Raw genomic sequence first — 26,190 nt, forward strand, 5'->3', positions numbered from 1 at the left:
CCACCAAAACACGGGCAGGGTTTCAATAGAAACCTGTTCCAGACTGCTTGAGTAGGGTTACAACAGAAATCTGCCTGGTTTCCTGTCAGCTGGGGGAGTCTGGGCTCCCAGGATGGGTCAGCTCTGCCATACAGCCTACTTCAGAGTTGGGAATTGCAAGACTTCCAAGGGTCCTGGATCCAGACTGGAACCCTGGAAATCCTGGGATTCCAGCTGAAGGAAAGGACTCTCTAGGGCTAGGCTCCCTGCTTCATAGCAGGGGCCTGGGAAGCCCTGAGAATCCTGGCTTGTGTTCCTCACTCCACAGCAGGAAATCAGTAGACTATCCCCAACTCCAGAGGGCTTCCTCTGGAGGCTGGCACCTCCAATTAGTTTCAGAAAAATTGAATGCAAATATTTAAATGTTTCAAAAATGAAAAATGTTCTGAATTTCTATTTTGTGAGAAATTTCTAGTTTTTATTTTGATTGAGAATGAAAACTTTTTTGAAATGTCAGAATTTCCTATAGAACAGAAAGACTTTTAAACAGCTCTACTCATGTTGCATTAAATTAGACTGTAACCTTCATGGCAGGCCCTCTTTCTCACTATCTGTTTGTACGTCAGCTAGTTCAGTGGGGCCCTTATCTTGATTAGAGCATCTGGGTGCTACTGGAATGCAAATAATAAACAGCAGAAATGTGCTAAAACTTCTGGGATAATAAAGCTCATGACATTTGGAACAGATGGAGTTTTGGAAAAATCAGAGGCGAAGAAAGATATATGCCTGTCTTTTAACAACTGCTATCCTTCAAACAGCCTCCCATAGATCATCTTTTATTCCAACAGAGGACATTTCATAGGCACCATAGGCAACAAAGCTATTGGTTCTAGAACTATTTTTGGTTGCAAGTGGATGTTCTTTAATTAATCTCTCCACCCTCCAAGCAGTCCAAAGCCAGGAATGGGACCTGGTTTCTTTTAATTAGTTTCCTCTTGCAGAAACATTCCATTTTCCTTTCAGCTAGGCAGTCTTAAAAAAATGCCATTTCAGCTTATCTTCAGTAAAACATACTAATTATAAACTGATAGAAACTCTTTTATGGAACTCCTCAAAATGTGCTCACTTATGTTAGTAAAAGACACTGATCCTACTGTCAAGGATTTAGTAGAAATATTGGGGAAGAGGCCCATTACCCTTCAGAGGAAAAAAGTAACCTGATGGTAAAAGCAAGGTTGTATTGTAAACAAGACAGAAAGCACACAGGGCTAGATTGTGCTCCAGCCAGTACAGTAGCACCATGAACCTCTTTATATCCCTCCCTAGGCCAGCTGTCTGTGTGGGAACAGGTGCACAGAGCTTCTATTTCCTTCCATGGTGCAGGTGGTTGTGAAGAGGCTGAGCAGTATAACTGTATGTGATGAGTCATCCCTGAGTAACCTCTGAGCCTGAGCCTGCTTAAGTCTGATGAGTCATCCCTAAACCAGAGAGTGTGATGAGACATCAGAGGTAATTACCTGCAAATCTTGTGATAGGCCCCACAACTTACAACCATGGTTCAGGCAAGCCAGGTGATCCCAAGGCAAGTATATAGGCTCACAAGAGAAGTGGTCCCCCCGATCTGCTCAATGTCACCATCTGGGTAGGCATGATACTATTGCCTAATAATTCTAACAGACTGCCTGTGCTCTTGCTGTAGCTGTGCCTGTTTCCATGCTAGCCAGCCCCTGCCCCAGCCTGCATCTGCTCCTGCCTCAGCTGGCTGCCCAGTGATATGACACTGTGCCAGTCTGCATATAGTACTCTGTGCCTAGAGCAGCAGGAGTACCAAGAAGGAGATCATAAGTATTTATGTAGTCCTTAGCCCAATGGGCTTCTGATCCATGAGCAGAGTCCCTATGTGCCATCATAATACAAATAATACCTTATATATAAAAAATTCTAACTTGTGCCACAGTTCTAGGAGCAGCACAACACTGTCCTGTCTTTTACTCAGGGTGCATTGTTATCTCATGGTCTAGCTCAGCACTGACATTGAGCTAGAAACCAAATTCTCTGCTGGTGCTAGCGGGTTATGCTAGCAGACAATTTGGTCCTATGTATTTTAATCTACAGTTAGTGTAGGAGAGAACAATTACCAAAAGATACTTCCATTGAACTTTGATGATTTAGAAAAATATGCTTGAATCCCCGTCTGGTCTGAAATCTGTTTACTTCTCTCTCTCTCTCTCTCTCTCTTTGAACATACAAAAAACTATGTTAAAAGAAGTTGCAAAGTCAACAACTCAAAAGTTAGGAAGTGCCAGAATTAACTTTCACTCACCCTCTGCCCCTGGTGTATATGAGTTATGATATTGCTTTTAATTACATGCTTTCCTTGTTTTCTAAAAGACACTTGCCTCAATCAGTGCTCAGGATGGACAGTACTCATTGAATGTTTAGATCTTCCTCAAATTTGACATTTGATTTGAGTTCTTCTTCAACACTGATAGTAATGAATACAAATTGGAAGATAGAAATTGTACAGAATTATTAAAGGAGGCAAAAGAACACAAGACAAACCCCATGGCTAGCAGAGTTGGGACAATAAAAAGTCATTTTAAAGTATAGTAAGAACAAAAAAAATACTGATAATGGTACTGATTCATTACTAGCTGGAAATGGCAGAATTGTCAATAGTAATGTTGAAAAAGCAGAAGTGTTAAATAAATATTACTGTTCTGTATTTAGGAAAAAACTAGATGATGTAATCATACCATATGATAATGGTAAAACACTTCCCATTCCAACAGTAACCCAGTAAGATATTAAACATCTGACACTAAAGTTAGACATTTTTAAATTGGCAGATGCAGATAACGTGCATACAAGAGTTTTAAAAGAGATGGCTGAGGAATTTGCTGCACTGTTACTGTTGATTTTCATTAAGTCTTGGAACACTGGAGAAGTTCCAGGAGACTGGAAGAAAGCTAATGTTGTGCCTGATATTGATCCTGTGCAAAAATAATGGAAAGATAATAGTGTTTGAAATAATATACTTAGACTTCTTTAGGCATTTGACTTGGTTCTACACAACATTTTGATTAAAAAGCAAGAATTTTACAACGCTAGCTTGGCATACTTTAAATGGATTAATAACTGGCTACTTGATGTGTCTCAATGTAACTGTAAACAAAGAATCATCAGGTGTATTTCTAGTGGGATTCTGCACAGATCTTGTCTTGGATGTTGTAGCAAAGGAGCATAGCCTCCCTCGGAAACTGACAGTTAGGGAGCCAGATGCTCCCGGTAGGTGGAACCAGGAAAGCTTTGGCCAACTTGCTGGAAGCAGAAGGATGGGACAGGAACAGGAAGTGTTAGAGGTGGGCCCTATAGCTCAGTTGACCTGGAGCCACTGAGGGAGCCAGATGCTTCCAACTCACTGCTGGAGCCAGAGCCAGAGGAAGACTTCTGCTGTCCTGAGGATGACCCAAGCAACTAGAACGGCCAGACACGTCTGATGCAGAGTTGCTGCTGGAATTGCCACAGTCATTGTACCCCAGGAAGATGGAAGATGACCCTGGAGTTCATGTAACCCTGAGTGGAGGGTAGGAAGTAGCCCGGGGCAGCCGACTGCTGTCTGGCTACATTGCTGCTGACTCTAGGTCAGCGTCTTACAGCTAGATTCCTGCTGACCCAATGGCAGACCACTCTGCCACTCTTAGGGCCCTGGGCTAGGGCCCAGTGGAGTTGTGTGAGCCCTCCTACCCCTAGGGTGGCAGCCTCCTCACCTTAGGTCAGAAGGCCTATGTTAGTCTACTGTCTGCCAAGCTAGGACACTAGACTTTTTGGTGCTCACCCTTTGCCTGAGCCCCTAGACTGCTTGGTGTCTACCGCACCAGAGGGCTTGGGGTCATAGGTGGCACTGCTCTACCCTGCCTGAGGGTTGGAGCCTTAGACTGCTCGGTGCCACACCCTGCCTGCAGGCTTGGGCTCCTGAACTATTCACTGCTTTACCCTGCCAGAGAGTTTGAGCCCTAGCAACTGCTAACTTCTCCATTTGTTTAGACTGTTGTTCCTGGGGTGTGACAGCAAAGGGACATGGCCTCCCTCGGTGACTGACAGGGAGAGAGGGCCACACCAGCCTATAGCTGTATACCATTTATATTTCTATCAATCACCTGGAAGAAGATATAAAATCATCACCGATAAAGTTTGTGGCTGATATAAAGATTGGGAAAGTGGTAAATAATGAAGAGGATAAGTCACTGATTCAGAGCGATCTGGATTAGTTGGAAAATTGGTGCAAGCAATGTGTGTTTTAACATAGCAAAAGGTAAAGTCATATGTCTAAGAATAAAGAATGTAGGCCATACTAACAGGGTGGGGTATTCTATCCTGGGAAACAGCGAGTATGTCTACACTGGAAAAAAAAACACAACAAAAACTAAAAACCAAAATAAACCCGCTGCAGCAAGTCTCAGATCTCTGGTCAACTGACTCTGGCTCATGCTACAGGGCTAAAAATAGCAGTGTAAACTTTCCTGCTTGGGCTGGAGCCTGGGCTCTGAAACCCAGGCTTCAGCCCAAGAAGGAATGTTTCGACTACTATTTTTAGCCCTATAGTATGAACCCTGCAAGTCTAAGTCACTTGGTTGCTGCAGGGTGGTTGGGTTTTTTTGAGTGGGGTGGGAGGGTTGTTCTTTTTGTTTTTGCAGTGTAGATGTACCCAGTGACTCTGGAAAAAAGCTTGATAGGTGTGGGGGAGGGCGGAAGGTCATGATGAGCAATCAGAGGCAAAGAGGGCTAATGCAATCCTTGAGCAGGAGTAGGGAGAGTATATTACCTCTGTATTTGGCATTAGTGACCACTATGAGAATATTGTGTCTAGTTTTGGTGTCTACAATTGTTGATAAATTGGAGAGGGTTCAGATTAGCTTCCTTGTAATCATAGCAGATTTTCTTAGAGGTTCAAGAGTCCCACCATAAACTCCTAGATATTTTACACACTTCAACATCTATGAAGATTGCCATTCTGGTCAATGAAGCTGTTATGGAGTTCTCTAAGGTAGCTTGGCAAACTCCAGCTACTTCACTGCCTACCTGCAAGAGGGTGGATAAAAAGTATTATGTTCCAGCTAGGGAACTGGAGTTCCTATTTGCTCACCCAGCTTCAAATTTCCTAGTAGGGGAGGTGATTAATGAACAAGGCAGACAACATAGCTCAAAGTCTACCTGTACAGTAAGGACCCACAAGAGGCTCAATCTTTTTGGTCATTCAGTTCAAAACAGCAAACCATCAGGCACTCATGGTCAAATATGACAATTTCAGCTATAACAAATTCAATTATTTTATTGTGCAGCTGCCAGAAGAAATCAGGACCAGCTTAGGTCCATTATACAAGGACAGTCAGCTCTTGGCAAAGGGATCACTCCAGGCCTCCTTGGATGTGGCAGATGATGCATCATGGTGTATTTTCACAGGAGTGAACATGAGACAACTGTTAGGCTTTCCAAGAGAAGTTCAGAAAACTGTTAAAGACCTCCCCTTTGGCACTTATAAGCTCTTTGCTGACTCAATGGATGAATCTCTCCATGCCTTAAAGGACTCGAGAGTCATGCTGTGATCCCTAGGGATTTACATTCTTGTAAGTAAACAGAGATTTAGTATGTCTCAGATGGCACAAAGCCCCATATTCAACATATCATAGTCTAGACCCTCTGAACCCCCACCAAGAGACTAAGATACTCAGAAGAAACCTTCTCCTACTACAGTTTGTAGTACAGGCACCTGAAGTGGAACATGCACAGCAACACTGTCCCTGTGGGTGGGTCTGTCTGCTGCTTACCCTCCTTCTTCTTTTGCTTCAGAATCTCCCTTGTGGGTCTTTGAAGTAGAGAGGAAACTAAGGGCAGTTCGCCCACGCAACCTCATATAGCTTTAGCATGAGGTATAAGGATGTGTGTGTCGCATGCATGGGCCAAATGGGCACTGCTACTAAAATCGCCAATCAAAGGTACAGGTGCACCTGAAGTGGAGTACCCACGGGGGGTGGGGAGGGGACAGCTCAAAAAATTCCAGTTAATGCAGGAGGTGAGTAATCTCTCCATCTCTATATTCCCAATTTTCAGCCATCTATGTACACACCTATCAATTAAGTAATATGCCACAGAATCTTAGAGAACCTAGAGTTCATAATGCATATAAAACTCAAGTCAACCACTTGCAAAGTTATGGTTCCATAAAGGTAATAGGCACTCTTTCTTCCATCCATTTTATCTATATTCAAAACAGCATAATGTAGCTGTTCCCAGTATCTGGCAACTTTATTGTTTTCTTCCATTACTGCTGTGCAGTAGACATTATTTACTTATTATATAGATTAAGATTATGCTCCCTCTAGAGAATGAAAAGGAGAATAAGGAACAAGGAAGGCATGTTTTCTTCACAAGGAGGTTGAAACAGTCAGATGATTTTTTGACTAGTTTATGGAGTAGTAAGCAGATTACTTCTGTGATAAGCTGATGTGGCTCTGGGAATGAAATGATCTTGGCCAGAATCCTACATACAGGTATATAGTAACTTCTGGAAGTGGAAGGCTAAATGTTTGCTATGAAAAGTTTCTGCAGAGATAGAGAAGGATTAGGTCACTGGTATGACTTCAAACAGATTTCAGTTTACAATCTACTTTCTGGTTTCCTTACTCCAGTTAATGCCTCCTAATGTTCCATACTTGCCCCACAGATGCCATAATAGAAAACATTCACTTTTTGACTCAAGTGGTTGCATTAATTCAACCCAAATGCACTGTGCCTATCAATAGGCCTGCTTTGCTCTCCAGACAAATGATCATCCAGAAAGTTGGAGCTTGCTTTGTTTGAGACAACTGTCCAAGGTCCTGATCAACACTATTGAGAGAGATTCTGTTTCTATTCAAACTTATCACAGAGTAGTTATTTTCCAACTGTAAAGCCATTCAGGATTTTGTTTGAGCCCCCATGGTTTACAAACTAGGCCAGGGGTAGGCAACCTATGGCATGGGTGCCGAAGGCAGTACGCGAGCTGATTTTCAGTGGCACTCACGCTGCCCAGGTCCTGGCCACCAGTCCAAGGGGGCTCTGCATTTTAATTTAATTTTAAATGAACCTTCTTAAACATTTTTAAAACTTTATTTACTTTACATATAATAATAGTTTACTTATATATTATAGACTTATAGAAAGACCTTCTAAGAATGTTAAAATGTATTACTGGCACGCGAAACCTTAAATTAGAGTGAATAAATGAAGACTCAGCACACCACTTCTGAAAGGCTGCCGACCTCTGAACTAGGCTATTTGGAAGGAACTGGACATGTCAGAGTTGTTTCATTTTTCTAGGATTCTGGAGTGCTAAGCAACTAGTTTCTAAACTTTCAATATCAATAAATTAAAAAAGAAGTAAATCATTATTATTGGTGGTGGTGGTAGTAGTGTCTAGTGATCTCAACTGTAACTTGATTCTATTTGTGCTAGGCATTGTCCAAAAACATACAAAAGAGACAGTCCCTGTCCCAAACAGTTTACAATCTATGTAGATGAGGCAGTCAAAGATGGGAGGAGAAATAGCAACTCTTCAGCCCAGGCAGCGAGGCATTCATGGTTAAAGGCTTTTGCCTTTGGAATTTGCTCTTTTTGGCACTTGGCAAGACCCCAATTTGATGAACTTTAGGACAGACATCAGGCTCACTTATTTTGTTAGTGTGATATTATTCTTCATAGAAATATTATGATATAAATATGGCATAACTAAGATTTTTTTATGCAAGATGGGTCGTGAGTATCATTGGAAAGGTTAAGATTTACTGAACGTGATTATCCTATCTGTAGGCATGTATCATTTCTTTAGCTGAAATTAGGAATATGGACTATGTATCAATTACAAAAGTGCTTGCACCTGGGGAACGCCCATCAGACAGTAGGCAATCAGTCTGGATGAGCCATTAGGAAGGACAATAGGACTTTGAAGATATGAATATCCCTCCTTCCTGGGATGCTGCTCTGACACTTCAGGGCCAGGTGATCATGTCACCTGGTACTGGACACCATCTTGGACTTCTAGTGTTTTTCCATTAAGAGGCGGTGGGGGTCAAACTGGGAAACAAAGGATTCCTGCCATATGCAAATCCTATTTAAGGCTGGGGAGGGAGTTAATCTAGGTTCTTGTCCACTGCCTCCCCGCTCAAGAAGGAAGACTGCTGAAAGCACCGGAACAAACAAAGGAACTAAACTAGGGATGAGGGGCTGGGGCTGAGCCTGTGAAAGGAATACCTGGAGATTTAAGCTTCAAGCAGTGCAGTTACCTTCAAAAAAATCAGCAACCTGCATAAAACATTTAGTATGAGAATTTGCTACTATTAACCAGTAAATGTAGTGTAATAAGCTTAGTTTGCATGTTTTGTTTTATTTGTTCAGTAATCTGTTTGCTATCCCTTATAATCACTTAAAATCTACCTTTTGTAGTTAATAAACTTGTTTTTGTTTATTCTAAAACCAGTTTATGTAATTCATAACTGGGGTGGGAGGAGGAAGAGAAAGCTGTGCATATCTGCCTCCACATAGAGGGAAGGGAAGATTTCCTGAACTTATGCTGTATAGATCTCTGAGCAGTGCAAGACAATATAATTTGGGTTTTCATCCCAAAGGAGGTGTGCACTTGATTGCTGGGCAATCCCTGAGCTGAGTCTTCACACACAAAGCTGATCTCAGTGTCTGTGTAACTTTTTGCAGTGGGGTGTGTCCCTACTTATGTGTGTGTGTGCTGGAGAAGGCTTGAGGGCCTGGCACAGCAGGACAGCGTGAAGGAGCCCAGGCTGATGGAATGGGTGGCTCAGTGAGACCCCCGTATATCAGATGGCATCCCAGAGTGAGGGGAACAACCGTCAGAGTTAGATTTTGGTTTTATTTTGTTTTCTGGTGTGGCTTTGGTTGTTGCTCTGGATTAGACCCCTTCAAACAGTTGATCTGCCAATGTAGGATGATGACATCTTCAACTGTGGTCATTTAAGTATTATTTGATCCACCTACAGTGGGTGGCATATGTAATTTATTTTTGTTTTATTTTAGGTTTTGTAACAAAATGCCTACCCACATGGTGATAAGTACTATAAAGTTAATTAAATGTAAGTATCTCTCCATCCTCTATGAAAAAGCTATTTTGTGACTTAACTTAGCAGTATTTCTCGATGAAACTCAAAAGATATCCCTAAGCTTTCTATAGCAACAGTATTCCTTTTCTCCAGTGGGAAGAATGTTAATGTCATAAATGTTTCAAATCCAATACCAAAGGGTCCACTGAAACGTCATCTGGCCTTGGAAAAATGAATTGTGTAATCATACAGTGGGATCTAACATTTAAAGAGCTGACGTGACTCACTGGAGTTTCTGAATTTAACTGTCTGACCGAACGGACTGGGTATTCTTCCTCAACTCATCACCTGAGATATGTAATAGGGCACAGTGTAGAAGTCTAATAAATTCATGTGTCTGATTCTTGTTTGGACTAAGGCCTCTTTGCACTTCCCTAGAAGTGCAAAGAGTCCAAAAAGTGGGTTAAACTGTTCAATTTCCTTACCCTCATTTTCAAGCCCCTTTGCACTGCTAGAGTGGTGTAAAGGGACCGTGGTGCAAATAAATATCAGGCCCACATCTGATAAATTTAAAGTGCTTGATGTTGGTATACTTAGAGACTAAGGGCCTGCTGCCGCAAAGTGCTAACCACTATGTGAGGTGCTCTCAACAGCCAATTATCTTTTTGGGAACTGAGGGTGCTTAGTACATAGGATGATCCCAAACTGAGGCTTGGCTACACTGGTGCTTTACAGCGCTGCAACTGTCTTGCTCAGGGGTGTGAAAAAACACACTCCTGAGTGCAGCAAGTTACAGCGCTGTAAAGCGCCAGTGTAAATAGTGCCCCAGCGCTGGGAGCGCGGCTCCCAGCGCAGTAAGCTAATCCCCATGGGGAGGTGGAGTACCTGCAGCGCTGGGAGAACTCTCTCCCAGCGCTGGAACCGCGACCACACTCACACTTCAAAGCGCTACAGCGAGAGCACTCCTGCGGCAGTGCTTTGGAGTTTCGAGTGTAGCCAAGCCCAAAAGCACAAATGCATATACCTTTGAAGGAAGGATTATAGTGTTCTACCACTGCTGAAGGATTGGAGGATTTAACTACAGCTTGTGAGAGTAATCATGTTTGATTTTACTAGCCATCCTACTTGCTAAGGTCATGCTGCCCACCTCCTGTGAGGCAGCTGGAGGAGATAAAGTTTTAATTGTGAGGGGGGAAGTCTTAAAAAAAGAAAAAAAAAAGAAAAAGAGGAGCCTTCTATCATACTAAATATCCCTGACTAATTGCAGAACCTACCTTGCTTTACATTTCAGCTTCTTCATACTGTTTGATGCTTCAGCAAAAAAACAGGAGATCGGTATAAACAAAATCAATACAAACAAACTAAATTCTAGTACTGCATGCCAAAGCATTTCCATAGAAACCCACTACAGTCTAAACAGAGATAATGGAAACCACAAGAGTTATACTCCCTCTTTTTTCCCCAGTACATTCACCCCTGGCTTACAGAAGATGCACACACCTAGAAGAGAAAGTAATTGAAAATGGTTGATTTCAAACTGTCAAAAGCCAGGCTACACAAACTTCACATGGAAATTACAATCAGAATTTATGATGCTGTGATTGGGTATTACAATACACATGGTAAGCCCACCTGCTATTCTGGAATAACCTGACAGAGGACTAGGTTAGCAGTAACTCATAGGCATAATAGGATGATTTAAAGGCATTATGGAAATTGTCTAAACTTTACCAACCAGGTATAATCATCTATATTTTAGAATACTAGTAGCAGCCAGCAGACAATTCACCCTATGGTTCCCATTGTTCTAAGACCACTTGAGCTGAGCTAGTCTTAGGGCTTGTCTACACACTGTAGCAATGCACACTATAGGAGTGTAATTTCTGAAGTGCACTAATGTGTTGCATCTTGGGGTATGTCTACACTACCCACCGGATTAGTGGGTAGTGATCGATCCCCAATCGCTCTGTTGTCAACTCCTGTACTCCACTGTGGTAAGAGGCGGAAGCAGAGTTGACGGGAGAGCAGTGGCAGTCGACCCTGTGCCATGAGGATGCGAGGTAAATTGACCTAAAATACATCGACTTCAGCTACGCTATTCTTGTAGATGAAGTTGTGTATCTTGGGTCGATCCTGCCCCCCCCACTGTAGACCCGGCATTGGTTTGTGCACACTAAAAAGCTCCCTACTGCTCTCAGTTCCAGTGCCCAACTCCACCTTTCCCTGGAGCAGCTGTTATAGTGGAAAGCCAGTTTTGCCCCTTTAGCCCTGTGCTGCAAGAAGCATGCCCAGCTGCTCAGTGGGGATGGTGCAAGTGCAGTCTGGTCAGCACTAGGCGATGTGAGAGGCTTATGCATGCTCATTGAGGATAGGTTCTTCAAAGATTTTAGTAGTGAAGGTCTAGGAAGTCTCTACAGAGCATCTGCATACTTCAGTTTTTCAAAGGCTTATAACTTTGCCACATTTTCACAGGGGAACAAATAGCATACCCCCAATGCAATGGATATTCCCTTGTCACATTTTAAGCATGGGGTCTAGAGCTCTTCAAAGAACAGGTCACCAGAATTTTTTTGATATGAGCGAAACACCATATTTTTCATTTACCTGGATATTGGAAATGACTGAACGAAGAAGAAGAAGAAGAAGAAGAAGAGAGAAAATTCAGCCTGAGGCAGAGTCTGGCATATAAAACTTCATCCCAACCAGTTGAAGTTTGACAAACATACAAGCAACTGAAAATATTTCCCATCACTGCCTATAATTTAAAACACTATCCATTTGATTTATATGCTGTAACACTGGACACACAAATGTAAATTCCATCCCTGCAGCATGCATAGTCTCAGCACAGGCCTCTACAGAGATTGTAAACTTTGTTGCTCCTTAGCTGCTTCCATCCCACTGTGACGTGACTCAGAACATTCAAGTGGAAGGACCCATGGAATAAATGTGAAAAGTCCCATTCCCTGGGCAAGGCCCTAACTCCATCCCTTTGACATGTGCTGTGCATTTCTGAGAGGGGAAAATGGCCATTTTTAAATTTTCCTATGGGTCAAAATTTTTTATTAAGATTAAGACTAAGATAAAAAAAGTGAATGGTACAGAAGTTTCTGGTTATCAGGGAATAACGTACAGATTATCAAATTTGGTTTAAGATTGGATGGCATAAGGAATACATAATCTGCAATATCCCCGACTGGGGGTAAATGGTTAACGGGTCAAAGTACAGAGACTGAGATATGAGGGTATGTTGTTCATATAATGGCTATGTTTAGGTGTGGAGTATAATGAGTAGATATGATGATTAGGATGGATTGACCCTCATTTGGTGAGATTTAATGTTCAGTGAGTTTATGGTTCCAGTTCATATGGTCCAACGGAAAGAGCCTGGTCCCTTTCTCATAGTTGATGCACAACATTGCTCCGGATCACGCCTCCTGGTGCTGTCAGTGGCTGGTGATGCGTTGGGTGTAGATATCCCTGGACCATCGGATGACGTCTGAGACCATGAGGCGCCTCTTATACTAAACTCAAATTTATCCCAAAAGGCTAAGGCTCTCAGCCCTGCTCTGATCACTCATGGGTATTTCTGTCATCTAAGAGCAGCCAAACCACTTTGCAAGTGCTTGTTAATGCCTCAGCTCTGTGGGTGACTGGCTGATTCTCCTCAAGCGCCCGTCTCTGGGCGACCACGCTTGCAGCCGCCCAGCGAACTCTGTCTGCACCTCTGATTTCAGTGGCTCCTGCAATAGGCTCATTGAGATGCCAGGGGTTCCGTTAGGTTGCCTCAGTCAGGCCCCTAAAATGGCACCTGCGAAGGTGGCAAGCGCCGTGCCCCGCACAGGAATGGAGCTGCTACCATTCGCCCCTGCCCCGCCGAGCGCTAGCGGGGCCCCACCCCTCCCAGTCACTCTGAGTAAGCCCCGCCCCTCTCCCCTATGACGCAGCGGCAGCTCAGGAGCGTCAAGGCGAGAAGCTCCACTTCATGGTTCCTTACTGCGTCCGTGCGCGATGACGTCATATCCACCGACCCCGGAAGTGGAACTCGAAATTGGCAGCGGCGCCGTGAATCGCGGAGGGGAAACAGCCAGGAGAGGCGGCGCGTCTCCCGGTAACGGCGCCTCGCCCCGCCCCGCCCCTCCCGGCCCTTCCGGGACAAGAGGCATCAGGTACGTGGCGCTTCGTTCTGGGGGGCGAGGAGAATGTCTTGCCGCGTCCCCGCGCTGCTGCTGGAATCGCAGATCGACAGTCCCTCCCCCGTCAGTGACAGCGACTCCCCTGCGCGGGGCACCTGGTGCTAGGCTGTTCCGTGGCCAGGGCCGCCCCTCACCAGAGAGCCTGTGGCGCAGCCTGCCCTGGGGAGTCGGGCTCCAGTTCCCTCCGCCGCTGTACACCCGGCGTCCCGGGCTGACAGTGTCACACTGGTGTGTGTGTGTGTGTGTGTGTGTGTGTGTCCTTCCATTTCCCAGCAGAGCGAGCCCTGCTCCCTCTCCAAGATTGACACACTGGCTAGAGCCTCCCCCGTAGGGTGACCAGACAGCAAGTGTGAAAAATTGGGACACGGGATGGAGCGTAATAGGAGCCTATACAAGAAAAAGCCCCCAAAATCGGGACATTTGGTCACCCTACTCCCCCGCACGCACCAGAGAGAGCCCCCCCCCCATTCTACCCTGGCGAGGGGCCTGAATTGCCGTCTCCTTCCCTATACACATGGTCACAGTGTCCTGGGCCCCATAGGGAAAGTCACAGTAGCCAGACGTTTCCCAGATAGGTCGAATGTCTAAGCGTCAAACTTATTCCTGGAATGAACGATATGGTCCTTGGGTTGTATGTGCCCCTAAGATTTCCCCGATGATGGAGGAAGGCTTATTATTTCTTACTTGCATTGTAGTAGTGCCTAGGGGCCAGAGTTCTGTTGTGCTAGTTATGGCACTAATGTGTAACAAACCTGTAATAGTCCCTGCTCTGAAGAAGTGTTTTTTTACCCATGAAAGCTGATGCCCTAGTAAATCTGTTAGTCTTTAAGGTGCCACTAGACTCCTCTTTGTCCTGCCCTGAAGAGTTTGTGATCCAAGTTTGTACAGGGATTAAGAGTAGAATATGCTCCTTGTGTATACTTTTTAACTATACCAGAGTATTGAAAGCGACTCTTCTTCCCTAGTGTGGTTATCATTATACAGTGTAAATGTGCTCTGTACTGGTATATATCTGTTCCTGGACAGTAAGAATAAGTAGTTATATTGGTATAAGTCACATTTATATAATTACAGCTGCATCCACTTGAAGGGTTGTACTGGTTTAACTATATTTGTAAAAAATCATACCATAACTGACAAAAACTGTGTGTAGACCTTAAGAGTTAACACTCATTTGAGTTGAGTGGAGACATTTATCAACTTACAGAGCTGTTTAGTCTGTTTGCAGACTCAGGAAGATTACACAGATTCAGTTTTCAATTGATTTATCCATAGTTCATTTTTGGAAGATTTTCTTCACAACCATAAGGGCTAGAGACTTACTTTTTTTTTAAGTGTCTTTGATTCTGAGGAACCTGTTTGCTTGTTGTTGTCATGTGGGTCTGTTTAACATTACTGGACATCTTTGGTCTTTCCCATCCAGACAGAGTCAAAAAAGTCATGCCCTAGTCATGGATAGAGAAGATGCGCAGATCCTCCTCTCCACCCTTGGAGCAGTAACTGTGGCTTAACTCCCTTCTTTACCCATAGAACTGAAAGCAGAGTGTCAGAGCCTCCCCCCCCCCCCACAGCAAGCAAGAATCACAATGGCCAGGGTCTGTCTGTCTCTCTCTGTCTGAGGAGAGAGAACACAAGTGAGTCACAATTGCCAATGCCTCTCCCTGAGAGTAATACTGATTATTGTCTTCTTCCTCCCCATTGAGTAATATGAATCGTAGGGTCAATGCTGCTGCTTTACTCTCCCTGATGACAGTAATAATAATTTCTTACTCCCTGGTGAATTATTGCTAATTCCTTTTGCCCCCTACCGGTAAATGTTGGTCTGTTCTTCCACTCCTCAGTGAGTAATAATAGCTATTGTCCTTTTTTCCCATCAGAGTAATACTTGTCAGTATTAATGGTTATTGTTCCCTGTCACCCAAGGAGTAATAATGGCAACACCTCTTCCGCATGCAGAGGTTTTTAATGGCGAATGTTACTTTCTTCACTCCAACCCCAATAGTACTATAGGTTTGTATTGTAGTTTAACATTTTGTAAATACATGCTTTTATACGTTGATGAAATAAATAAGCTCGTCGTATACCCAGGAGGTATTCTGAGTTTTTTCTTTAACTTCAGAAAGAACTACTAGGTGTATCCCTCCAAAGCCTTGCTGTACTAGAGGGTTGCACTTGTACCTTTTTTCAGTCCACACTAACCACCCTATTTCAAAATATTGATACAAAATGTTATATGGCTGTTGCAATAACTGCATTGTGCATCATGTATCATGCAGTTTGCAGCCCAGGTCCCTGAAGCAGGGATTTTTAGAATTAGGTAGCCCTATTTTGAAAGATGATGCATTATTTTTCTCAAAATATTAAGTAACATTTCTCATTGTACATACTATTTTTTTATTTTGTAAAATTATTTGGCAGTTATATTGTTGTAAAATGGAAAGTTCATAGGCATAAAATCACACAAGCTGCGGAAACTCAAAACAAGTAAGTAATCAAACAATCACAGGAGACACCTGACATTCCACACTAGTTGACAAAGGGATTGCAGAAGCACTGTGGAATTATGCTGGGAGCACCAACAGCAATGGGGAAGCTATAATGGCAATGCTTTTGGTTTACACTAGTCCAGCCAATGGTACAGGATATGATAGTGACAAACCTTGCTTTGAACAGTCACAGTTGTAGTGGTGCATCTCTCTAAAAAAATTTCTCTTCACTTCTTAGTTTCTACGTCATGCCCTGCCTCTAAAACAGCTGTTTTTCACAGAAAGAAGCAGAAGTAAAACTAGCAGGACTTCTGTTTCAGTTTCCTGTTGAGAGGCAAATGAACAGTAGTGTGAAACTTATGCAGATCACATCAATGTAACTTCTGTTCTGTTATTGGTAAGGTGTGTACAGGAGCCACAGAGGTATCAAACTGCTAGGCATGGCTTTGATACTTCTACACATAGCTGTTCCACACTGGGAGTGGTGATACAACTGATTGGATTCATTTTCTTTTTTTTAATTTTGTAAGCTGTTTGTTCTCTTCGATCAGCAGAAACGTTAAAGGATAATGTCAGTTTCACTAGATGGCTGCTGGGGCCCTCTTATCCAATGATTGGCTATACAGTTCTGCAAGACTTGATCCTTATGTGTTAGTTAACTTTCATGTAGGCTGTAAAATGAACATTACAATAGATGTACTTGGAGGACTGGACAACTTAGGACAGTGATAATAAGAACAGAGAGCCTTTTCTAGGTTGCTGGTCACTTTCACTAGTCAAAAATTTACTGTGTGATATCTATTTGGCCTGTCTGAAATGGGCTAGTAATTTCAACCTAATCCAGTTCATTAGAGGTGGTCCCTCCAGTTCAGGTTATAGACTCATAGACTTCAGGGTCAGAAGGGACCAATATGATCATCTAGTCTGACCTCCTGCACAAAGCAGGCCACAGAATCCTACCCATCCACTTCTATAACAAACCCCTAACCTATGTCTGAGTTATTGAAGTCTTCAGATTGTGGTTTGAAGACCTCAGTCTGCAGAGAATCCACCAGCAAGTGACCCATGCCCCACACTGCAGAGGAAGGCGAAAAATCTCCAGGGCCTCTGCCAGTCTGCCCCGGGGAAAAATTCCTTCCCAACCCCAAATATGGCGATCAGCTAAACCCTGAGCATGTGGGCAAGACTCACCAGCCAGCACTCAGGAAAGAATTCTCTGCAGTAACTCAGATCCCATCCCATCTAACAGCCCATCACAGACCACTGGGCATACTTACCTGCTGATAATCAAAGATCAATTGCCAAAATTAAGCTATATATATAGTAGTATGTTGATGAATTAATATAGAGAAGCTTACAGGTCACTGCCCTTAGTTTACCTGTAGATAAATAGGGAGACTTCTATCTCTGTGGAAGTCATTCTGTCAGCCTTGATTATTATTAAATTCCCAACAAAACAAATTGCTGTTTCTGGAAAAGGGATGACAACTGAACGTAATGAACAAAACTGTCAGTTTACATAGATGCTGTGATTCCACTGAGGGTAGCAATGCTGTAGTAAAGATTGAGAAAGAGTTTCTATTGAACTGTGTAGCCCCTTGTGTGTTTTTTTTACTATGGTTTTATTGCCATTTCTCTCAAGACTATGCTACTTAATTTTTTGTGTGGTAATTTAAATGAGCATATAATAGATGTTTTGGCAGTACTTTACCTACCTACATACTGTACTCCTTTACTCTACTGTCAGCTACTGGAAACTTTCTCTAATATTCTGCCAAGTTAGTCTGTATCCACAGAAACAACGAGGTGGCACCTTAAAGACTAACGATTTATTTGGGCATAAGCTTTCATGGGTGAAAAAGCCTACTTCTTCAGATGCGTGGAGTGAAAATTACAGACGCAGGCATAAATATACTGACACATGAAGAGAACCAGTGTTGACAAGGCCTATTCAGTCAAGGTGAATGTGGTCCACTCCCAATAATTGATGAGGAGGTGTCAATAACAAGAGAGGGAAAATTGCTTTTGTAGTGAGCCAGCCACTCCCAGTCCCTGTTCAAGCCCAAATTAATGGTGTTAACAAATTAAAATAATCTTAAATACTACTTCTTTGAGTCTGCCCTATCCAACATTTTGAGTCTGCCTATTTTTCTTTTTAGGAGATGCAATTTCTAAATTAACCTAATTATTTGGAATTCAAGTTAAATAATTGGTGTAACTTATAGACTAGGAGGAGTAAAGTTTTCATTGATACCAATTAGTTAATGGAGTTTCCATGGTCCTCAATGATAGAATATAAAACACAAAATAGACTTGTCATGAAAAGCCTAAAATCTTTGAAAATTATGAAATACCAATGTGTCGGTTGTTCAGTTTTTGTGTTTGCACAGAGAAACTCTCAAGTTGTGGATTTGAAATGAGTGATCAGCCTTATGATCAGGAAACATGGGGCCTTGGCAGGGGTCAGGATGCTTGTTCTTGAGCTCTCTCATCCTGTGTCTGTGGACTAGATTGCTGAGAGCAACTGAGATGAAAAGAGAGTAGATGACAGGAGCTTTGGCAGAACCTGGTCCCCTTTCTCCTAACAGCTGCTGAATTCTTTACCATCCCTCCCATTCCTGTACTTAGTGATCTAATCTTCAGGCTCAATATGATAGAGACCAAGAGCAGGTCACCTGGCTCCTGCCAAATCCTCTTCACCACCGTCTTGTTTCAGCAACTTGTAGGGGACAAACCCAGTGATGAGCTGCTAAAATCTTAACAACTGGTTCCCTACCGGGTCTTCGGCACTTCGGCAGCGGATCCTTCACTCGCTCTGGGTCTTTGGCGGTGGGTCTTTCAGTACCACCCAAGACCCGGAGAGAAGGACCTGCTGCCGAAGACTTAGAGCGCTGCCTGGTGAGTACAAGCCCTACATGTATTTTGACGTGTTTTTTTTTTTAAATCATCCCTGCCAGGGCCCTGTTGAAACTGTTCGAATCGGGCCCCGCACTTCCTAAAGCCGGCCTTGCACGTCAGGATTGCGAAATTGTATCGGGGGCCGGGTAGGGAAGGCTATGCCTCCCAAAACAGCCTTACCCCCCCTCATCCAACCCAGACCCATGTCCTGCCCCGACTGCCCCCTCAGAACTCGCAACCCATCAACTCCCCCTGCTCCTTGTCCCCCGACCACCCCCTCCTGAGACCCCCTCACCCTAACTGCCCCCCCAGAACCCCACCCCCTATCCAACTCACTCTGCTCCCTGTCCCCTGACTGCCCTAACCCCATCCACCTCCACCTTGACAGACTCCTGAAACTCCCACGCCTACCTAACCCCCCTGTTCCCCGTCCCCTGACTGCCTCCCCCCGAACCTCTGCCCCCTCCAACCACTCCCTGCCCCTTACCCAACCCCTCCTCCCAGCCCTGGCCCAGCCTCCTTACCATGCTGCTCAGGGCAGTGTGTATGGAGGCCACGCAGCCCACTGGAGCTCGCAGCGCCACCCCCTTACAATGCCGCTCAAAGCGGTAGGAGATGCAGAGCTGTCCAGGAGCGGTCCAGAGCGCTGATGCCAGCGGTGCAGCACGCTGAGGCTCTGAGAGAGAGGGGAAGGCAGGGGAGGAGCCAGGGAAGCCTCCCCAGCTGGGAGCTCAGGCAGGCCTGACAGAATGGTCCTGCGGGCCGGATGTGGCCCGTGGGCCAGAGTTTGCCCACCCCTCTAACAACTGGTTCTAAACCAGCTTCTAAATTTAACAACCAGTTCATGCAAACCACTGGACAAACCCTTTAAGAAGAGGGAGAGAAGAAAAATAAACTCATGTGAAATAAGAGTATGATAAGTGTGTCCTTCTGAGAGCACTTTACCACAAATACCCTCCCACACTCTTGTTGAGGGAGCACTTTGGCCCTTCTTTCTGAAGAGATATAGCCAGAGATGGAACTGAGACCAGACAGACAGCAGCTTATTGAGCTCCTGTTTCTAACTTAAAACTTGCACATTGTTTAATAAAAGAGCTGCCAGAATGTATTGCCTTGTGAGCATGACACCAGTCCTCCAGGATCTGTACTGGTTTCTAGTTTGAGTTCAAGGTGTTGGTTATAAAACCCTAAATTTCTTGGAACTTGCCTACTCGGGGGAGTATCTCTCTGTGCCATACTGCTGTATGCCATACTGTGATGTGACTAACAGCGGTGCTCACACTGGAGCCCTCTTGGTTTGAAAGGGAGAGAGCTATTGTCAGGATTCTGTCCATCTCCATGCCTTTGGAACGTACTCTCTCCTGAAAATAGCCCTTTAAGTTGATCTTTAAGTCTGTTTCCCTAGACCTAGGGGGAGATGGGTACTAGGTGTGCTTATTTTCTTGGTTACTTTCTACTGTTAAGCCTGAGACAAAATTTCTGGTTCTGTGTTAAGGATTGCATTTTAAATGTTTGTCAAAGGCTTCTAGACCTTGGTTTGAGGAACCTTGTACTGTTTTGTACAAATCAAAATAAATTGTCAGAGAGAGACAGTCATTCTCTTAGGTATCTTGTACCAATTCCATGAAGGCTAGGATCTTTACAATAACTCCTCACTTAATGTTATAGTTATGTTCCTGAAAAATGTGACTTTAAGTGAAACGATGTTAAGTGAATCCAGTTGCCCCCTAAGAATTAATATAAATGGTGGGGATTAGGTTCCAGGGCAGCTTCCCCTACTCTGCAAGGACTAGGGGCGGGGAGCTCAACCCTCAGCCTGCCCACTCCACCCCTTCCCCCAAGCCTCCACCCTTAACTTGCCTCTTCTCCCTACCCCCCCCTTCTCCCCCTTTACTTCGCATGCTGCATCCTGGCTTCTTCCCCTTCTCTCCCCTTCCTTCTAAATGCTGCAAGCTAGCCGATGGCATGCCTTCTCCCTCTCTCCGGAATGCAGCAGAGTCCTCGCTTCTCCCTCCTCCCTGGGTCAATCAGCTGGCTTGTGGTGTTCGGGGGGCGGGGGGGGGGAGTCTGTGCGCTGAGTCCTTGCTCCTCCTCCCCTCCCCCCGCACCTCCAAAACGCCGCAAGGCTGCTGATTGCTGCGGGCAGGAGGCAGGGGGAGGAGGGGAAAGGGGCTGATCTGTGAGGACTGCTGGCGGACGGGAGGTGTTGGGAAGCATGCCAGCTGTGGAGAAAGCAGGCAGCCAAACAATGTAAGAGTGGAGCATTGCACAACTTTAAATGAGTATGTTCACTAATTGATCAGCAACATAACAACGAAACAATGTTAAGTGGGACAACTTTAAGTGAGGAGTTACTGTACTTTGAATTTGGGGACGATTCTGTGAGGAGCCAGTCTAGAGAGTAGAGTATTGGGGTAATGAGTTTTTGGTGATTGCTGCTGAAGAGCTTTTACAAAGTTACCCATTGATTCTTCTTATTCAATGTAAAGCACCAACAAACCAAGAAGTGAGTGGGAATATAATAGGTGGTGATTTTTTTGTTAGCTTGGTGTGTGTCTTTTTTGAAATCATATACTGGGACATGTTCTTGGTTGATACTGGCCTTTAAAGTACTTGTTTTTGAAATGTATTGTTGCCCTATGAAATGTGCTTTGTCCCATGGAAAAAAGGCACTTCTTTCTGTGTAAACTAATGTAACCTTAAATTATATCTACTTAATTTGAGAGTCACTTTCATTGATTTGAATAGAGCAGAATTCCAGAAGTACATTTTAAAAAAAGGATTAGAAGTGGTTATTTTATGTTCAGATTGTTCCCTTTTTCCAGTAACTTCTAATACGAAAACACTTTTCTAATCTAGTCACTATTAGAATGTAGATTTAATTATTTTTTCTTAATATATTTTAATGCCAAATGTGCCAGATTGACGGTATCCAGTCACACAATTATCTATTGGCAGAGCAAGATTCTCTACTGTTCAAATGAGACACAACTTTCCTGAGAGGTGAAAGGATAGTTCAATCTCTATTTATTTCTTGACTTTTCCGTTAAGTTTGCCAACAAAGGTGCCAGTTAGTGCCAGTTTTGATTCTGATTTTTGTGTTGTGACCAGCTATCTTTTGGACATAATTGAGACCAATAAGTCATTTCATGTGGGCCACTGACCAGTTCTCAGCAGATAATGACTCAGTCCTTTGTTTGAATTCATTCTAAGGACTAGAATCTAGAGTTCATGTGTGCAGTACTGGTCATCCTATCTCAGAAAGGATATTGCAGAATTGAAGGGAGTTCAGGCGAGAGTGATGAGAATGACTGGGGCAAGCAAAAACTCACCTATGAAGAGAGATTTAAAAGATGGCAATTGTTTACCTTATAAAGAGGACAAATTTGAGGTGGGTCATAATAAAAATATGACGAATGATATGGAGAAGGTAGATTAGGATTATCTCTTGTTTCAACACAAGAACAAAGGAACATTAAAAATAAATGTGGTCAATTCAAAACAGATAAAAGGTCTCCTCCCTTTCAAAATGCATAATTAAACTGTGGAATTTATTGCCACAGGATATTGTTGAGGCCAAAAGTTTAGAAAAATTCAAAAAGGATTGAACTTTTATGTGGATAATAAGAATATTCAGAGTTTTTAAAACTGTTGCTTACATGCATTTTGGAAGATATGTTAAACTCCATGCTTCAGGGTTTAAACCGGTTTAAACCAGTCTCCCAACTGTAAGGAATTAGAAGGAGACTTTATGTGGAGTGCAGATTATATTACATCTTCCTATTTTGAGGGTTTCTGTACCTTCCTCTGAATCACCTGGTGTTGGCCAATGTGAAACAGGATAAAAAAAAAGACTACACTGCTGGAAAGAGGTTATAGTTTTCTGCTAGTAGTATTGTTATATGTAATTAAATTTTTGCTTCAGTAGCGCCCAGAGGTATCAACCAAGTCAAGGCTCCATTTTACTGGACACTGTGCAAACATCTATTAAATGACAGTCCCTGCCTCAAAGATTTTACATTCAATCTGAATCATAAGAACTGTTTATGAAGAGCAGGGAAAAGTGGGTGTGAAAGATGAGGTAACTAACAGCAGAATGTTTTAGCACAGAGTAACTATGTATGCAGCTTTTGTAGCAGTAATTGTTACTCACCTCCGGCCTAAAAATTATCAGATGACTGTTTCCTGACTTGGTTTTCAAAACAAATATTTACTTACCAGTAGACCCAAGAGTGGGAAACCGGTGATGACACATCTTAAAAGAAAACTATTTAACAGAAATCCACAAGTGCTATTTTTGTGTTAGTTATAGGGCTTGTACCTCCACGTGGTATAGCTTCAAGAGCAGGGATGTCACAGTCACTTCATATGGTAGGCCTGATCCACTACCCTAGTTTTATTGATTACCTGTTCACACACTCACATTCTCCCAAACATGGGAAGAATTTTTGATGCAAAGGGCTTCAGCTTGGAATAATTTGATTCTAGATTTTGATACAACTTTGGAAACTAATATTAGAAAACCTGCCCTTCAGCAGTATCACTCTGCAGTTCAATAACTTCCATCTGGAGCTTCTCAGGTACAGCATGAACATTGACAGAGAGTGGTGTGGTGAAAATTGCCAACTCTCCGTCGTGATTCCTGAAGTCAGAGACTCATTCTGTGTCAGTTTAACAATTTTGCCACATACCTTTCTGTGGCATCACCACTTTGAGTCCCAGCAGTATTACGTAGTGATTTCAAGGTGAGAAAATCTGCCAGGTTATACTGAGAGAGTTGTTTATAGCTGAAGCATAATTTCAAAGGTGTGAATATTGTCATAGTATTCTGCCACCACTTGGTTGTGCCCCTCCATTCTTGTGTTGTGCAAGTTCAGGTGTTCTGTAATATCCATTATGAAAGCAACATCTTGAAGCCATTCATTGTCCAGTAATTCAGTGACATCTTTCCCTTCTGACCCATGAAAAGTTAGATCTCACCACATGATTCAAAAAAGTAGTTTGTTTACTTCAGCACAGCTCCTTGACTTAGCCACCAAACTTCAGTATGATAATTGCAGTCCATGATGAATGTGACATTTTTCCAACAGCCGGCTGAACTGTCAGTGGTTGAGACCTCTAGCTTGAATAAAATTTATAATTTTTAACAATCCATCACATGGTTCATTTTAGAAGTTTTATAACAGAGAGCTTCCTGAAGTAAAATGCAGTGAAAACTGCTAACCTGCTGGTTATGTTTGAAAGTTTGCAATTTTGGCTTCAGTTTTGTCACAACTCCAGCTTTCTTGCCCACCATTGAGAGTACCCCATCTAGCCTCACAGCTCTTGTACAGTCCTCATTCAGTTTGTTTAGAGTTTCCACAAAGCTGTTAAAGAGGTCATTTGCTATTGTTGTGTGTCTTATCGGCACCATTCTATAGCAGTGCTTCTCAAAGCCGGTCCGCCACTTGTTTAAGGAAAGCCCCTGGCGATCTGGGCCAGTTTGTTTATCTGCTGCGTCCGCAGGTTCATCCAATCGCGGTTCCCACTGGCCACGGTTCGCCGTCCCAGGCCAATGGGGGCTGTTGCAAGCGGCGCGGGCTGAGGGATGTGCTGGTCACCCTTCCTGCAGCCCCATTGGAGTGGTGAATCCAGGCCAGTGGGAGCCATGATCGGACGAACCTGCAGACGCGGCAGGTAAACAAACTGGCCTGGACTGCCAGGGGCTTTCCCTGAACAAGCGGTGGCCTGACTTTGAGAAGCACTGTTCTATAGGCTCCTCTGCTACGCACATGTTCTCATCAACTCTGTGAAGGAACATTGCTAACCGAGACATATCACTTACATCTGTGCTTTCATCAGGTGCAGTTGAAAAAGTAGCAAACAACTTTGCTTTGTCCTGAGTTGACTGTTCAAATTCTCAGCAAAGTTGTTGATTCTCTCAGCAGTTGTTTCTTGAGATGCTGGTATTTGCAGAAGCTTGCTGCTTATCAGGATGCACTATTTCTGCGGCTTTTAACGTGCATTTCTGCAAAAGTTCTCCGTCAGAAAAGACACAGCTATTTCATGAGCAGTCACATAGCTTGCCTTAGCAGCAGCATCACATACGTACATGATGAGCATTTGTAAACACTGACCGCTGCTTTTTCAATGACTCTGCTAATTCAGAGTACTTATCTTTGCGAACTTCCAGTGTACTTATATTTCTCACCATGGTTTACTACATAGTGTCTTTGAATGTTGTATTATTTTACCACAGCTACCTGTTACCTACAGTGGGCTTTCCATTCATGTTTACAAAGAAATATTAATTTCTCCATTTCTCTTGAAATTCTCTAACACTCTTGACCTACATTTCTCTTCTTGAAAAAAGACATGATGACCACTTGTTTCAAGCTGAATACAGAAATGAAGGAAGGGAAGGGTAGAAGGAAAGTGATCCCCTTTGCATTGAATTTTTATTTAGACCAGTATCCGTTCTTTTATCAGCCACAATAGGCATTTCTCCCTTTGACTTATTTGAAGTTTCCTTTTCTTTGACTTGCCAGGTTGGGTATCTACTCTCCTGCCAGTGGGTTAATGCTCTTCAGTGTCATTTCTCTTCATCCACACACGTACTAACTTCTGCCGGACTTGTGCCTCTCTAGTGCCTGTTAAACGTGACCAAGTGGTTCTGCACCTGTACACGAGGTTTTGCTGAATGTTATTCTGGAGTCTGGACTATGGGGTATGAGCTGTAGAGAACACCAATGTGTTCCATTCTAACTCCCCCCATGTGGACCCTTCTGGCATGCACTAAATGTTTCTTAGTATACATTGATGTAGTCCTGTTTCAAAATGGATGCCATCAGTGTACATTAGTAAGGTCTACACAGGGGGAATTGGAGCCCAATACCCTGGTGCACTCTACAAATCACATCCCCTTATTGCAGACTCTCAGGTCATGTAGACAAGTCCAAAGAATCCTGGGAAGTTCACAGCAGTGGTGTTCGACATTTGACACTGCTCTAGAGGATGGCATATTTACATGTGCACACTTTAGTGCTGTGTCCTAAGTACTAGTATGTAGCCACTAGGGGGGTGACATAGTCACACACTTGAACAAATCCAATTTTTCTTCTGGAGATTGATGGTGTGTATAAGCTATCATAGTTTTTCTATAATGGCCATGACTATATAATAAGAAATATAAGAACGGCCATACTGGGTCAGAGCAATGGTCCATCTAGCCCACTGTCCTGTCTTCAAACAGTGGCCAATGCCAGGTGCCCCAGAGGGAATGACCAGGACAGGTAATCATCAAGTGATCCATCCCCAATCGCTCATTCCTAGCTTCTGGCAAACAGAGGCTAGGGATACCACCACTGCCCATCCTGGCTAATAGCCATTGATGGTCCTGTCCTCCATGAGTTTATCGAGTTCTTTTTTTGAAACCTGTTAGTGTCTTGGCCTTCACAACATCCTCTGACAAAGAGTTCCACGGGTTGACTATGTTTTTTGTGAAGTAATGCTTCCTTTTGTTTGTTTTAAACGTTATTTTATGGT

General features: G+C 43.4%; 1 protein-coding gene across 8 annotated transcripts in view; it reads left to right on the forward strand.

Annotated features, from left to right (window-relative positions):
- Positions 1–13,105: 13,105 nt before the first annotated feature.
- FAM172A (family with sequence similarity 172 member A) overlaps positions 13,106–26,190 on the forward strand; it is a 379,631-nt gene continuing 366,546 nt past the window's right edge. For all 8 annotated transcript variants that reach the window (XM_030567394.1, XM_030567396.1, XM_030567402.1 and 5 more), the window contains exon 1: positions 13,106–13,255. The gene's annotated coding sequence lies outside the window, so the exon portion shown is untranslated. The remainder of the gene's footprint in view (positions 13,256–26,190) is intronic.

The sequence above is a fragment of the Gopherus evgoodei genome, chromosome 6, assembly GCF_007399415.2.
Source record: "Gopherus evgoodei ecotype Sinaloan lineage chromosome 6, rGopEvg1_v1.p, whole genome shotgun sequence".
Taxonomy (NCBI): Eukaryota; Metazoa; Chordata; order Testudines; family Testudinidae; genus Gopherus; species Gopherus evgoodei.